This window comes from Rhyacophila brunnea, unplaced genomic scaffold (assembly GCF_057557595.1).
Source record: "Rhyacophila brunnea isolate RB1 unplaced genomic scaffold, BYU_Rbru_1.0 scaffold_17, whole genome shotgun sequence".
NCBI lineage: Eukaryota > Metazoa > Arthropoda > Insecta > Trichoptera > Rhyacophilidae > Rhyacophila > Rhyacophila brunnea.
This window is the reverse complement of record NW_028232827.1, coordinates 11,638,629-11,652,569: the sequence shown is the minus strand read 5'-3', so window position 1 is coordinate 11,652,569 and position 13,941 is coordinate 11,638,629.

Genomic DNA, 13,941 nt, shown 5'->3' with positions numbered 1-13,941 from the left:
GCCAGTGGCGTGTTAAATATAAATTATAAATGAATTCTAAATATTACATAACATAACAGTTGCCGATATTAACTACGAAGTACGTATATTGTTTTATGGCATGGAAATGCACATGACACATCGTAAGGATGCCAGGCGTTAGATAGACATGTGTGCTGGAATATTGATCAATGACCACGTAGGTTCGAGGTTGTGTAGGCCACATCAAATAATAAAATTATAGGGACGTTTTCCAGACGGCTTTAGATACGTGGAGCCTCACTAGTTATATATTAATAGAGGTTTGTTTATTTGATATTTTGGCACTTTTGAGACGAAGTAACCGCCTTGTCAGGTTTATGGAAAACTGCCAAAGAGTGGAAGATCAGACAAAAATGTATTTCCTTGTATAATATATTTGTTTATTTCTTGTGTGTCAATTTGTCGCATTGTGTGGTTTCACGATAATCCATAAACATTTTTGTCTCCATTAGGCTGTCGCAGATAGTGTTATTCCAATCATAATTATTGATTCATTGTATCTTCGGGTCCAACGTGACCTCGTCAATCTCTCTTTATTTGCCGACTGATTATTAATGTTCTTAGTTAGATTTATGTAAGCCATGTAACCACATGGTTACGTCACTTTACGAAGTCCAGCGGCATGTCCTGTACCTCTAGTCATGGCCCCCACATCCTGAACAGGCCCCCCGGGCCAGGATATTTTACGGGTCTTCCCCTACCTAGGCGTTCTACAGTAGTGTTCTCCAGGTGGTATTCCGTGGAACCCTGCGTCCCGCGGGTTCCGCGAGGTAAAAATAAGGGTATAGGTACTTGCAGAGTATTTTTTTAGCGATTTTTTTCTATTTTTAAATAAATTCACTAGAATTATTGGCACTAGGCATCATATTATTATGAAGTTGATCGCAAATCCATTTTGACGTAAAGTAACATGCGACCCTTCGTCATATTGAATAAATAGTCATTTTTATTAGTCAGGAAATACACTAAAATAATTATAATATAAAATTCAACACGTGAATTATCATTTATTTACTTCACATGAAACTGCACCGTACAGCCACATATTTTAAAAGTAAAATTGCGACTTTTTTCTACTAATAGAGCAAAATTGTGGTGAGTGTTTATCGATCTTAACTGGTCGACCCGCCACACCGCCCCCCTTAAGCCCGACCCTCAGGCTGGAGTCCTGTCAGCTCCCTCCTTGTGGGGGCCACACCTATTGCCATGCTCTTGTATCAGCTTTAGGATCAGAGACTGTTGGTCAGGTAGACGGAATCCACGGGGCGTCATATTCTCTCGATGATATTCAAAGTGAATACCCAGTCATGCAGCAACTGCCTGGTGCACGGGACATTTTATTTTTCGTTACAAGACATTACAAAATGCTCACAGTATTATGATTATTATTGCGTCAAGTGATGATAAAATTGAAGGTAGTAAAAGTTTAAAAGAAAACACTTAGAGCTTAGATTAATTTTTTGTATACTTTTTATAAATGGAATGTCACTGTTATGTACAAGAAATATTTACAACAAGGAAGTAGAAAGAAGCCTTATTATAGATCGCTTAACAGGACGGGAGCGGTGAACAATATTATATTATGGGATTTTATTTGTATAATTATTTTGAACATTGGTGATTGAGATTTCAGACGGTTGAGTATTATAATCCTAATGTTAACGACGGCCAAAAATAAAAGTATTTAACAAACAATCTAACAATATATAATATTATAACAATATATACAACAATAGTAAAGGATTTCATAATAATTGAAAGGCCCTGAATGACCTGATAATAATGTATTATAGCATGGAACAAAAGATTAAAAGTCTAAAAACGATTTCCTCCGTGCGCTGGTTTTCCAGGTTTCTGGGAATAATAAAATTCAGGCGCAATAGTAAAAATTCAGTTAGGTATTGGACATCATTAGATTTGTTAGTAGGCAATATGTAATCATATTAAAAAAAAAATACTGTTGATCTGGGATGCTATGCTAAGAAGGCTAAATGTACATAGATGTAAGATGATACTCGGCCAATCGGATTTATTTTGATATTCTTAGAGCGGCGTTCGCAAAATGCCAGTTTTCCTGGACCAAGGTTTTGCAGCCGGGTTATATATAATATTTTATGACCCAACTCAAAGAGGACAAAGCGCACCAATAGTCCTCAAATATTGAATGCGCATTTGTTTACATAGCAAACGTTGATACATAGGTACTGATCCAAGAGTAACTACTATTGAACATAACATATTCCTTAATACGTGTTTAAGTTTATCCCATATTTCTCCACACTCGAGATCCGATGCCTGTTATTAAATACCACACCCTGGTAGGCACACACTACCCCAGTAGTGTAAGCTTTTGTGTTCCCTGGTGACTCATTTTACCTAATCCAATTTTACAGTATACTTTTTTCATGTTTTCTCAATTTTCATAAACATAAGCTTATTCTCCAGTAATTCAGCATTGACTCTTTGAATAAAAAGCAGAAACTGAGATTAACATTACAACTCGAAAACATTTAATTGGCAAGTATAATTTAAGTTCCAAATGTCCTCAATTCTTCGAGTAACTGTTCTCACCGAAAAGCTAATGGATTTAATAAATACTTTCCTCGGACACATTTTCTTTAGTTGCTAAAATTTTATTGGTAACCAAACAAAACAGAACATGAAGAAACAGAACGGTGACAAAACAGAAAAGGCAGTGGAAAAATAAAACATTCATTTTTATCGTATCTATTTATTAATTAATTAAATACCTATGAAATTTAGGTTGGTAGACATGTCGGTCAAATTCGGATAATATCCGAATTATGTTATGCCAGCGCTCCATTGGCGAGCCAAAAGTCCGAGGACAATAAAAATCGTCAGATTTGTCTATGCTCTACTACTGATCAACGAACGAATAAAAAAGTCGAGCTGTCAAAAGTGACGTGATAAAGCTAAAGATACGAACCTATAGTGTCGATTCTCGTAATGTCTTCTGATAATCCTATAATTTTGTGTTATTTATATTTAGACTTGCATACAATAATATAGCAGTGAAAACAACACAAGTTTTAAGTTTTCTTTTATGAATTTCATAAATACAAATAAAAAAATAATTGGTAAATCTCTCATTTTCTAATGTGTAAATTAACAAAATAATCAATGAAAATCTTTAAAACAATAACAGATTTTTTTCGGTCCGTATGATTGCGTATTAATGTCAAATCGAATACGCATCGACGGACGAAGTCTGGCAACTCGGAGGGTAAAATATCAATCATGTTTGAAATCCAACGAGCCTGGGTCTGCGGATTAAAAAGTCCGCAAATCTGGGGTGCTCCACGCGAAAAAAAGTCCGAAGACTGTAAATCGTCTGACTTGCGTGCCAATGGAGCGCCGGCATTATGTTAATGCTGCAGAACCCAAGCGGATAAGACCAAAAACAAGCGAATAAAGCCAAACCAGCGCCATCTAGTCGGTAATAAGGCGAACACGAGAATTTTATTTTGACACGTCAGACATATCAACGTAATCTACAATTTTATTAGTTATGCCATTGCGATTGCAATACAACACAGTCGAATCTTGCATTTCAATTCTCAATATGTAAACTTGACGAACTCTGTCTCGTTCTCAAAGTTAGCACGGCCAAGAGAGGGGAACAAAAAAATATCACCTTTTGACAGTTCAGACGGTCAACTTTTTTACATAGGTACCTAATTAGCCGCCAGATTACGTAAAGCGATAAATGTGATATTATATTTATCACAATTAGCTCTTTTTAGATGTTAAGTGATATGTTAGAATAGCTGGGTAACAAATGAGCTACCTACTCGTAAACGTACTCAATCCTCATTTTTTAAATTACGTGAAGATATTTCATTAAATCAAAAATGTAAAATCCATTTTTAACTTACTGAGCTGTATCACATCGAGCATCGAGTAACAGAGTAGAGTGTAGTGGAGTCTGATTGAACGTGTCACGGTCCACCCCGTGCTGTAGCGCCAGAAAATAATATCAAACCTGTAGCTCATGGTTAGAGAATGAAACTGTATGCGCAATAGCCAGTAAAAAGTGGTCGTAATCAGTAGGCACTTTATATTGTTATCTATCGAACGTTGTTGAAATTATGTTGGTACCTAAAGTAGTAAGTAAAAAGCTTTTCAATAAAATTGAGCAACGCTCAGAAATATGACTACCAATCTCGTACCTAGCTAGCAGGAGAAATTGTTTTGGTTACATTCGTATTTATAATAAGTACCCGTGGCGAAGACTCCATAGAAGCAGGGCTCGAAATGAACCGGACCGCACCGGAGCGCCGTTGCGGTTCGTGAAATCTGTAAAGTTATCGCTCCGTCTCACGGACAAAATAATTTGAGCGTCTGAACTAGGTATGCCATAGAAAGATATAACAAAAAATCTAGCACACTTATGTTTATAAAATACACATAACATTTGATAACCTTGTTAATATCCTCAGAAAATTTTCGAGCGCTCCGGTTCGTAAACTTTTCCATTACGAGCGCTGAATAGAAGGCATTATTTGGAGCCTACCTAGGTTATTCAAGTAATCAATAATAGATTCAGTGGTTTTCCCATAATTTATAGTAGAATTGTAGTATATTCTATAAGGTTACATGTAAATTGTACGTAAATCATTTCACCATGGCACAGTTCACCGTGAGCTTTCTATCGGAAAGAGATGACTGTATACTATACGGTCTCCGATTTTATTAGATTCAATATGAGCATTAATTCAATTTACATAGCCGATTTTGGCAAAATTCATGAATTCAAGAATGAAAACCTAACCTAACCTAACAAATTATCCAGTATATCGGCTATTTTCAAAATGTGTTTGCCGCTGGCTTCTTTTATACCGAAAAGAACCGTGTTTTATTTAGACATGAATTTTATCTCAGTACTATACGATCCAAAGAGGTTGGGCGGTCTTTAATATACGTCCATATATTTCGGATACAAAATTTCACGGTGAAGTGTGACACGGCGAACTGCATACGTAGAAAGTTCCCGACACGATTTTATAATATTACATAAGTATCTATATATCGTATTAACAGACTGGGTCAAAGACATTAATTCCATCTTGGAATAAACACCGGTATTGCTATGTACATACAGATATTTTATTCAATAACATACAATATATTATTAATTTTAATAAAATGCAATTTTTATTGTACTGATTCCACTTTTATTACTGGATCAGTTTCGTCCACCTCAGAGGTACATTTTTAAGTAAGAGAAAATACAATAAAACAGACATTTATAATAATCAAATCCAAAAAGAGACATATACATTTAAGTAGCCTATAAAACAATAAAACATATAACATTTCCACCATGAATAAAATTGACAGTTCTATCATGCAATAAAAGAAATACAATATATTATTATATTAAATATACGGACACCTACAAATGCTTTGGTTGAATCTAATAAAATAACAATACTGTAAAGATACAAATTCAAAATTGTAATAAAAGCCATCATTGAAACGTAGTTGCAACTGAAATGCATACTGAAATGTAGTTAATTTTCAACAATTTATTTATTTATAAAAGAAAGAGATTATTGATATATTCGTTATTCAGAATAATAATTATCGTCACTATTGATAGCCGAGATCGTCACCGATTGGGACAGCTCAATTCATATTCAATCATAGGCAACCTTCCGACGTTTGGCCATTATACAGGTCTGATGGTCATTGGTAGAGAGAAGGTTGTGGTGTTTTTCAACTGGTCACTCCAGAAAGTCGGCATCATAATATAATATGTCCTCTTCGTTTTACGATCACTTGCCTTGCTTGATTGTAGGATCTCCTTCAGGCAATCTTACGCTTAATGTTGAGAGCCTATCTTGGACAAGCAGCTCTTTCAGGATACGTGGAGTTCAGAGTATCTTCCTCCAGCACCACATATCAAAAACATCTTAACATCAGCTGGGTAACAACAACTAAAAAAGAAGAAAACATATTGCGAAAATCAAGGCCCAGATAAAAACACCGTACTTTTTTCTTTACAAACATAATATATTTTAATTATTTTGAATATTTAGATGATCAATCCCAAACACCAGTATGCCGTAGGCATAAACATTATAACAACACTTGCCAAAATTGTTTTAATGTTTAGTTATTTAATTTAGCTATAGTTACATATAACTACCAACTACTACCAACTACTACAATTATTCTAATTCTTTATGGTTCATTATTTCAAAACTGATTTGAATTATGGTATTTTATTTCAATGCAATTGTGTTAAATGAATATCAGACTACAAAATAAATCTAGAATTCGAATAGCATTACTTATTATCTTATTAATATGACCCTTTTCATCTTGACTTTCATATTATATTTAGGGTATGTCTATGTAGAAATTGGCTCTCTTCAATGTCTTTATATCTTATTTTTAAAATTATTTATTGTCGTGACTAGCGGCTAACGTGATTTCAATACAAAATTTCAAGTTTTTCTTCCGTCGATCATAACGTTTCTCACGGAAGTGAAACAGTTTACAAAGCTTTTACGTTTATTTATTCAGAAAGTGCAGATGCAATTTCGATAAGCTATCAATAAAATAATAAAATACAACCATAGAGCGAATAGTTTAGTTTATAGTTATTGTTTGTGACGGAATTCTGAGAACATTGACGGCCAGATGCAAATAATGCAGTACCTATCATATTGTGTAGTCATACTGGGTGCCTATAGTGCACAGTCAACTAAAATAATACATTTGCTGGAAAATCAAATGTTTATTATTATTGTATTTCAAAGTAAATTATTGGTTTTAATCTTAGTTATTTTTTTTCCATCGTTTTTTATTTAAAAAAAAGAACAATTTGTCAATGTCATTACCTATCAGACCATTATTATAGTGACTATAGGTAAGCAAAATTACGTTTGACATATTATTATCACTAACATTTTTTTGTTTGTTTTTGACGGGATTTGAAATTTTAATTTCAATACATAATAAGTAATTAAGAATACAGAATAATATGTTCATTTTTTTTATTAGATTTATTATAATATTTTCGACGTTTCGGTTTTAGAAATTATATACGCCTCATGAATCATGGATTTTTGATTATTTATCGATTAATTTTTATGTTTTGCTGTTGTGATAAAACTTATAGATATACTTAGAAAAAAACTATCGTTTGTTTGGTATTGCTAAATAAATGATAATAATGTACGTAATATCCCGTTTACACGTGCATAGATTTACTGCTGACAGTACATATTATCGCGGTCATAACAAGAAAATGTACGCGCAAACATGTATTATCCTGCAGCTTCAAGATTGCATGCATGAATCAAAAAAAGTTCGGAAGCTTCTGAATTTTCATGCGATAGTTGAGAATTTTTCAATCTGCGCCTGCGCAGTGAAACGATAGTGGCGAACCTGCCGGCAAAAAACGAACTACAAACGAATTTTGAGGTTAACCGATTTTTACTACCTGTCAAATAGTACCATAAAATGATAACATCGCGTCTCGCTCACTCTTGGAGAATGAGATTGGAGAGACAGTCAAGATTTTTACGTGTATACAGTTATTGTCACGATAGTTTAAAATACGCACTATTGCTGCCGGTAAATCCATGCACGTATATAAGCGCTATAAATCTAAGAGTAAAAATACGAAAGTCTGTTACCAAATTATATTGTCTGTCCCCTTGGGATCCATTGCTTTAAAGATGGTGGCTTAGATAGTTCGTCGCTTGACTGCTAAAACCGGTGAGTGCTGTTCAACTGAGTACCCGAGACAGCGAATAAGCATAGAAATCCATACAGGTAATGCAGTCGCTATTTTGGGTACTCTTGAGGAATCCAGGGAACTGGAGGGGGTATTTTGTATACCTACTTACTAGGGGAAATCTGGGATATAATTAGTTTTATAAATATTAATTTGTACTTGTATAATTATTTTTTTTACATTTCTCACTATTTTGATAAGTATTTTGTTTTACTCTTTTATTATTATTATTGTTTACATATCTATATTCATCATGTAATTTCTAATAAGTAATATAATTTATGATCTTTGTTAATCAAAACAAAGTTTATAAAACCAAATATGAATAATTAGACTAAAACTATTATGTATATTCCTTCTTGTAACTAAAGTACCTATCGATAATATCTGATAATATCTGTACGAATGTAAACGACTCCGGCGTGTTCATATTGTCTATGGTTGTTTGAGGATATACATTTCCTCCATAGTAAGTAACCACTTATACTGGACTATTACCACGGAAAACATGACAGTGCTAAAATAGCTACATATCTTAGCATGTTGCATAATAAACTATTAAACGGGAGCAGAGCGAAATTGCAGAGTTGTTAATGTAACTCCGCGTAGGGTTATGCAATTTTATTGACGTTAATTCCGGTGAAAAATGACGTACCTAATATAAATAAAAAAGAAAATGCTTGGAACGGCAAAGCGTGAGATCTCATTTAAGACGTGGAAATTCGAATAGAATGTATGGATTTTTAATATAGGGACGCTGCACAGGGGTGAAACAGGGTACCGATAATTTTCATTATATTAAAATTGTTAATTATTTTTCGATAATGTAATCTGCAATATATACTTATTTGCATACTATAAAATTAAAATTCAAATCGATTTATTTACATATAAGTAGTGAACTTTACAAATTACAAATTCAATACGTTCACAACACGACATGAAAAAAACAATAGGTACAATAGAATGAGTATAAGGAGTTAATACAAATTAAAAAAACCTTTTTATATACCACGTTTTTAAATTTTCTGTTGAATCATATAAACTTGACAATTCTATGTATTAATAATTTAGGACAAATAAGGCAATTGTCAAGAAATCATTTTTTTGCTATTTTGTAACAAACAAATAATTATAGAATACTGAAATGTTTGATTTTGCATGAAATGCTATTTGATTTGAAATGCTAGGACCACCCCCTTAGCAACCAATAATAGTGGATTAGATTACGGATCTCTTCCGAAATAACTTTTCATACAAAACAGAATTAACTGAAAATGAATTCATTTATACTTAAAAATGGCTAAAAGTATTAAAATAATGCATTGGCATCGTGTTCTAATATTATTCTAAAAGTTTGAAATGTCTAGCTAGTCGGGAAGTTAGTTAAAAATCGATTGCAAGATTTGTACTCGATAAACAACCACCGGACAAACAAGAATACGAGCGAAGAAAAACGTAGTAAAATTACTTAGGTTATCTGGTGAACATTTATTAATCCTTTCTATGCCGCAATTAGTTAATTGATAGTAATTAACATAAGAATTGGTGTAATTAGGGCGTCCAAAGACGCTTTGGGCACTTAACCGGTTAATTATCTCTTTTTACGTTTTTTTCTGATAACACTATTTAAAAATAAATATTGTTAATTCTATTATTGATTAATTTAATAAAACGCAAATTTATATATTAAAAGTGGAATAACTACTAAAAAAATTTGCGTTTATTAAATTAATCAATAATACAGTGCAGTTACACCATGAATTGACAGTTAACACAATAAAAGAAATTGTTAATTCTGTTTGGTATCTATTGTTTGGGTCCCCCCACCATGTCATATTGTGAACGTTTTGAATTTATAATTATTATTGTAAAGTTCAATATAATTATGTAAAATATATAAATTTGTACTTATTTGAAATTGTGAGATCATGTTTGTATTGTATAATATACCAGTGGGAAAAACTCTATACTAAGCAATTATTTGAAGCTTACCTTCCTAAGAAAAATAAAAAGGTTTCAATAACCTAAAGACATGTCAAATGTAAGAAAATACTAACAGAGCCTTTTCTGTAAGAGTATTGAATTTATGATTCTCCTACACATTGATATATGTCCATTATACTGTATCCAAGTTTATAGAATTTTTTACTAACACACGCAAACAAAGGCTTGGAATATTTAAAAGTTTTTTGTGTGTAGTCTGATAAGATTTGTCCTTGAGATCTTTGTACTGTCTAATTCATACGAAACGAGCCATGCTTAGTGCATGTTGTCTTTTATAGTGAAATATTATTACGTGCAATAATACTTAAAGGTACTATTTTATAATAATACCTTTAAGTATAATTATAATGTAAATATGGCTGTCCTAGGACATTTTCTTCAGTTACCTACTACAGCCTACCTTATTTCAATATACACCCTTTGCCACTGGTAATACCCACATGTATGTAATTTAATTAAAACTTGATTTTTTTTGTACTGTACAGGTACCATAGCTTACCTTTCTTTAATATACACCCTTCGAAACTGATATAGTATACTTCCTATAGTTGATATAAAGCAAATGCGTTGAAAAATATTGGCATTGAATGTTGGTATGTTAGTCCAGTCCTGAAAGAATAATATCACGTCAATACGGTAGTCGGTATTGAGGTGTGCAGCACGGTGTCATTACCATTTACCAGGTAAGCCGGCAGGTGATTCCAAATAATTACTCCACCGTGTCACATCCTGACTGCGCACGAACGCACTGCGCGCCTTGAATATTTATACCAATCTCTGGATTCGCTCCTGAGATTTTATTTTATTTTTATTAATAAACTTACACTTCCGTGTTTTTACTAGGGCCGTGTTTGAATTATTCAACACGTTGTAGTTATTATTACTATGAATAGGAACACGGCTCTACGTTATTAATTTTATTCTAGTCGTTGTAAAAGGAGTCATGTTAGAAAATCTACTTTTATTATTATTATATTATGTATTATGATATAGTTATGGGGGTAAATAAGTAAGTCATAGTCTATCTTCCATTGTCGTGTGTCTTGACCCTAAGTCGCAAATCGATTGATAATATTTCTGTCTCTATAATGATAACAATATTTATCCGTGGAAATTACTACATTTCTACCCAATAACTAAATTATATATCAATCATATAAAACTATACAGGTCAGAGATTTCTATATTTTTTCGTACTATATTCGTATATTTCGAATTTAAAGGGTATATTATTCATCGGCGCCTTTTTCCATGAAGCAAGTTAACAGTTATGTGAATACTCTCATTGACAAGTATATTTGAAGACAAATTATTTTAATTGTGATGCTTGTTCTTATACAGGTAGACAGATCACCACTTAAAACACTTTCAATGACACTCTGTTGAAATGCGTTTATTACTCCTTATAGTCTTGATAATTTGTATTCATTGCCTCTTTTGATCATCCTAGATTATCCTACAGCCTTTTAACGCCCACCGATCGCCTCCGTGAAGCCTTTATACTTTGGTAATCACCGAATTGTAGGTACGTCTTATTAATAAAAAATATCCATGAGCGGCGTTGTTATTTCCCACAATCTCTAAAATACAATCAATTCGCACCGTGATTGTAAAACCAAGGCATCTGCAAAAGACATATTTTGGATATATTAGAGTTTGAAGTCTTCGTTTTATTAGGAGAAATAGAGTTTCTAAAAAAAAACCATAATATTTGGTTTATATCTACATTATATTGCATGTTCTTTCAGTTACTTCACTTTTACATTATCAAGTTCACGACTTTTGCAGTTGTTTTGCATTTAATCTCGAAATTGAAAAATTTGCAGATGCCTTGTTTTTTACACTCACGGTGCGAATTATAAGTATTATTAAATACATTTTCAATTTAAAATTAGTATCTAATAGGGATTGCTAGTTTATAGATAATTTAAATACCTATATAAAGCTGACAGTTAACAAAAAGAGCAGCATTGCCAACTCACGTCAAAAATAATTATGCCTGATGGGAAGAAACTATTAGCCAAGAAAAATTTTAGTTGAAATATTGTAACCAGGGAACATAAAAATAAGTTGGTCGGGTTCTGGGTGAAGCTCTAAAAAGCTTAATTACAAAGTGTGTATAAATATGGGACAAACTTATACTCGAATTAAGCAATAATTTTATGATATATATATATAGAATAGTTACGACTGCATCGTAAAATGTATGAAAGTTTGTCACGAGGTTCTCGAAATACGTCCGATTAAAGTCAGGTGGGGTTTAGTAGGGTCAGTAACGTCAATTTTCGCTGATTCGCATTTGTCGTTGACCCAAAAATTTCAAAGCTTTTTTTTTCTTCCATTGAAAAAGATATTTCCTTGATGAGGATTATTTAAAAATTTCGGTACTGTTCGGTTATACGGAATACAGCGGAAAACACATTTTGAAAATAGCCGATAAACTGGATTATTTGTTAGGTTAACCTAACCAAACCTAACCTAACCTAACCCAACCTAAATTAACCTAAACTAAGCCAAACTAACAAATAATCCAGTATATCGGGTATTTTGAAAATGTGTTTTCCGCTGTATTCCGTATAACCGAACAGTACCAAAATTTCCACCGGTAACGAATCCAAAAGCTTTTAAAAAATCATTAAACAGAAATGTCTCCGACTATTTAAATTTATGTGAAAGCGTGCAGCTCGGGAATTTATTTATCAAGAAAATCTATCAATATTCTTATGAAAACATGAAAGCTTGTTGCGATATATAGGTATATATAAAAAAAAAACGATTTAACGCGACATGACAGTTATGATTTTTAAATGCCAGATTTAATAGTGAAAAATTGTAGATCTGGTAAGTTGGCAACGCTAAATTGGTAAAAATAATTAATAATATCTAAAAAAATATATGATTAGTGTTGGAGATAAAAAATATATTCGCCAGCAATTAATAAAATATACAATTATATTTCAAGACGTGATATTATTTTAATCAACGAGATTTACGCCCTCCGCATAAATTTATAATAGATATTATATAAAAGATAAATTAGTATTTAATTTGATTCGATTTTGCGCAGTTGGCTGATATTATAAACAAGTCAGTCACGAAGTCAGTTTAGTTAGGAAAATCAATTCGCTAAGAGTTCAGTGGGCACATTTTCGCAAAGTTTTTAATCTGTAAATCTTGTCTTAAATTAATTTCCGTATAATTTAACTGCGTAGGTCTATTTTCAATATCCAAGCGCGTAGTTATTTGCAACAACAAAAAAAGTCGAATACGAGCATACCTCAAGTTTTACACATCATTTTGAAGAATCTCAAAATACCTTATTAATTATTATCTTTGCCCATATCCGCTTCTCAGTTAGAGCACGGCGCCACCAAGAATCTCTGTCTCTCACCAGTCTTTTTGCATCATTATCAGGTCATCCAAGCATCCCGTAGCTCCACCATTATGACCCATTATTATTATTGTTCCTACTTCGAATGCAATGTGATAAACTGTTGATTGAAAATTATGCTTTTTGCATATAATAATTTGAACGACATATACAATCAAAAATCTTCATTTATTGCGAACAAGTTAACTAATACTACCATAGTTATTAGCAATTCAATGAGAACTACTAGATTAAGCATGTGGGTAATATCACTTTGTCGTAAAAATTGAAATCTGTTAATATGTAGCTGAAGAGTAATAGCGATCAAATATCTATTGTTTAAAGGTTTCAAATTACTGATATGATGTAATAATACACCGTCTCTAATTTCGCCAATCGACTTGCTGGTCCAGCTAAGTTGTTTACTGGAAATGGATTCGCTGGGAATATATTACTGCAAAGTAATTTGAAACCTTTAAACAATAGATATTTGATCGCTATTACTCTGCAGCTACATATATTCCCAGCGAATCCATGGTCAAAAAAAATCTGAGAAAATCTATACACGTTTTAAATTTATGGAATACCGTGTAAATATTTTAGGTATGTTTTAGATATTAAAAAGTTTAATTATATGCACAAAGACACGTGGACACACCCATTGACTTTAACTCCAGCTTGTCAACTAGTGTACCTATGTATTTACCAGAATATAAAATGGTATTCTGCTGGAGGCTAACTGTCGTCTCCAGGAAGCGTCAAGATGATAATC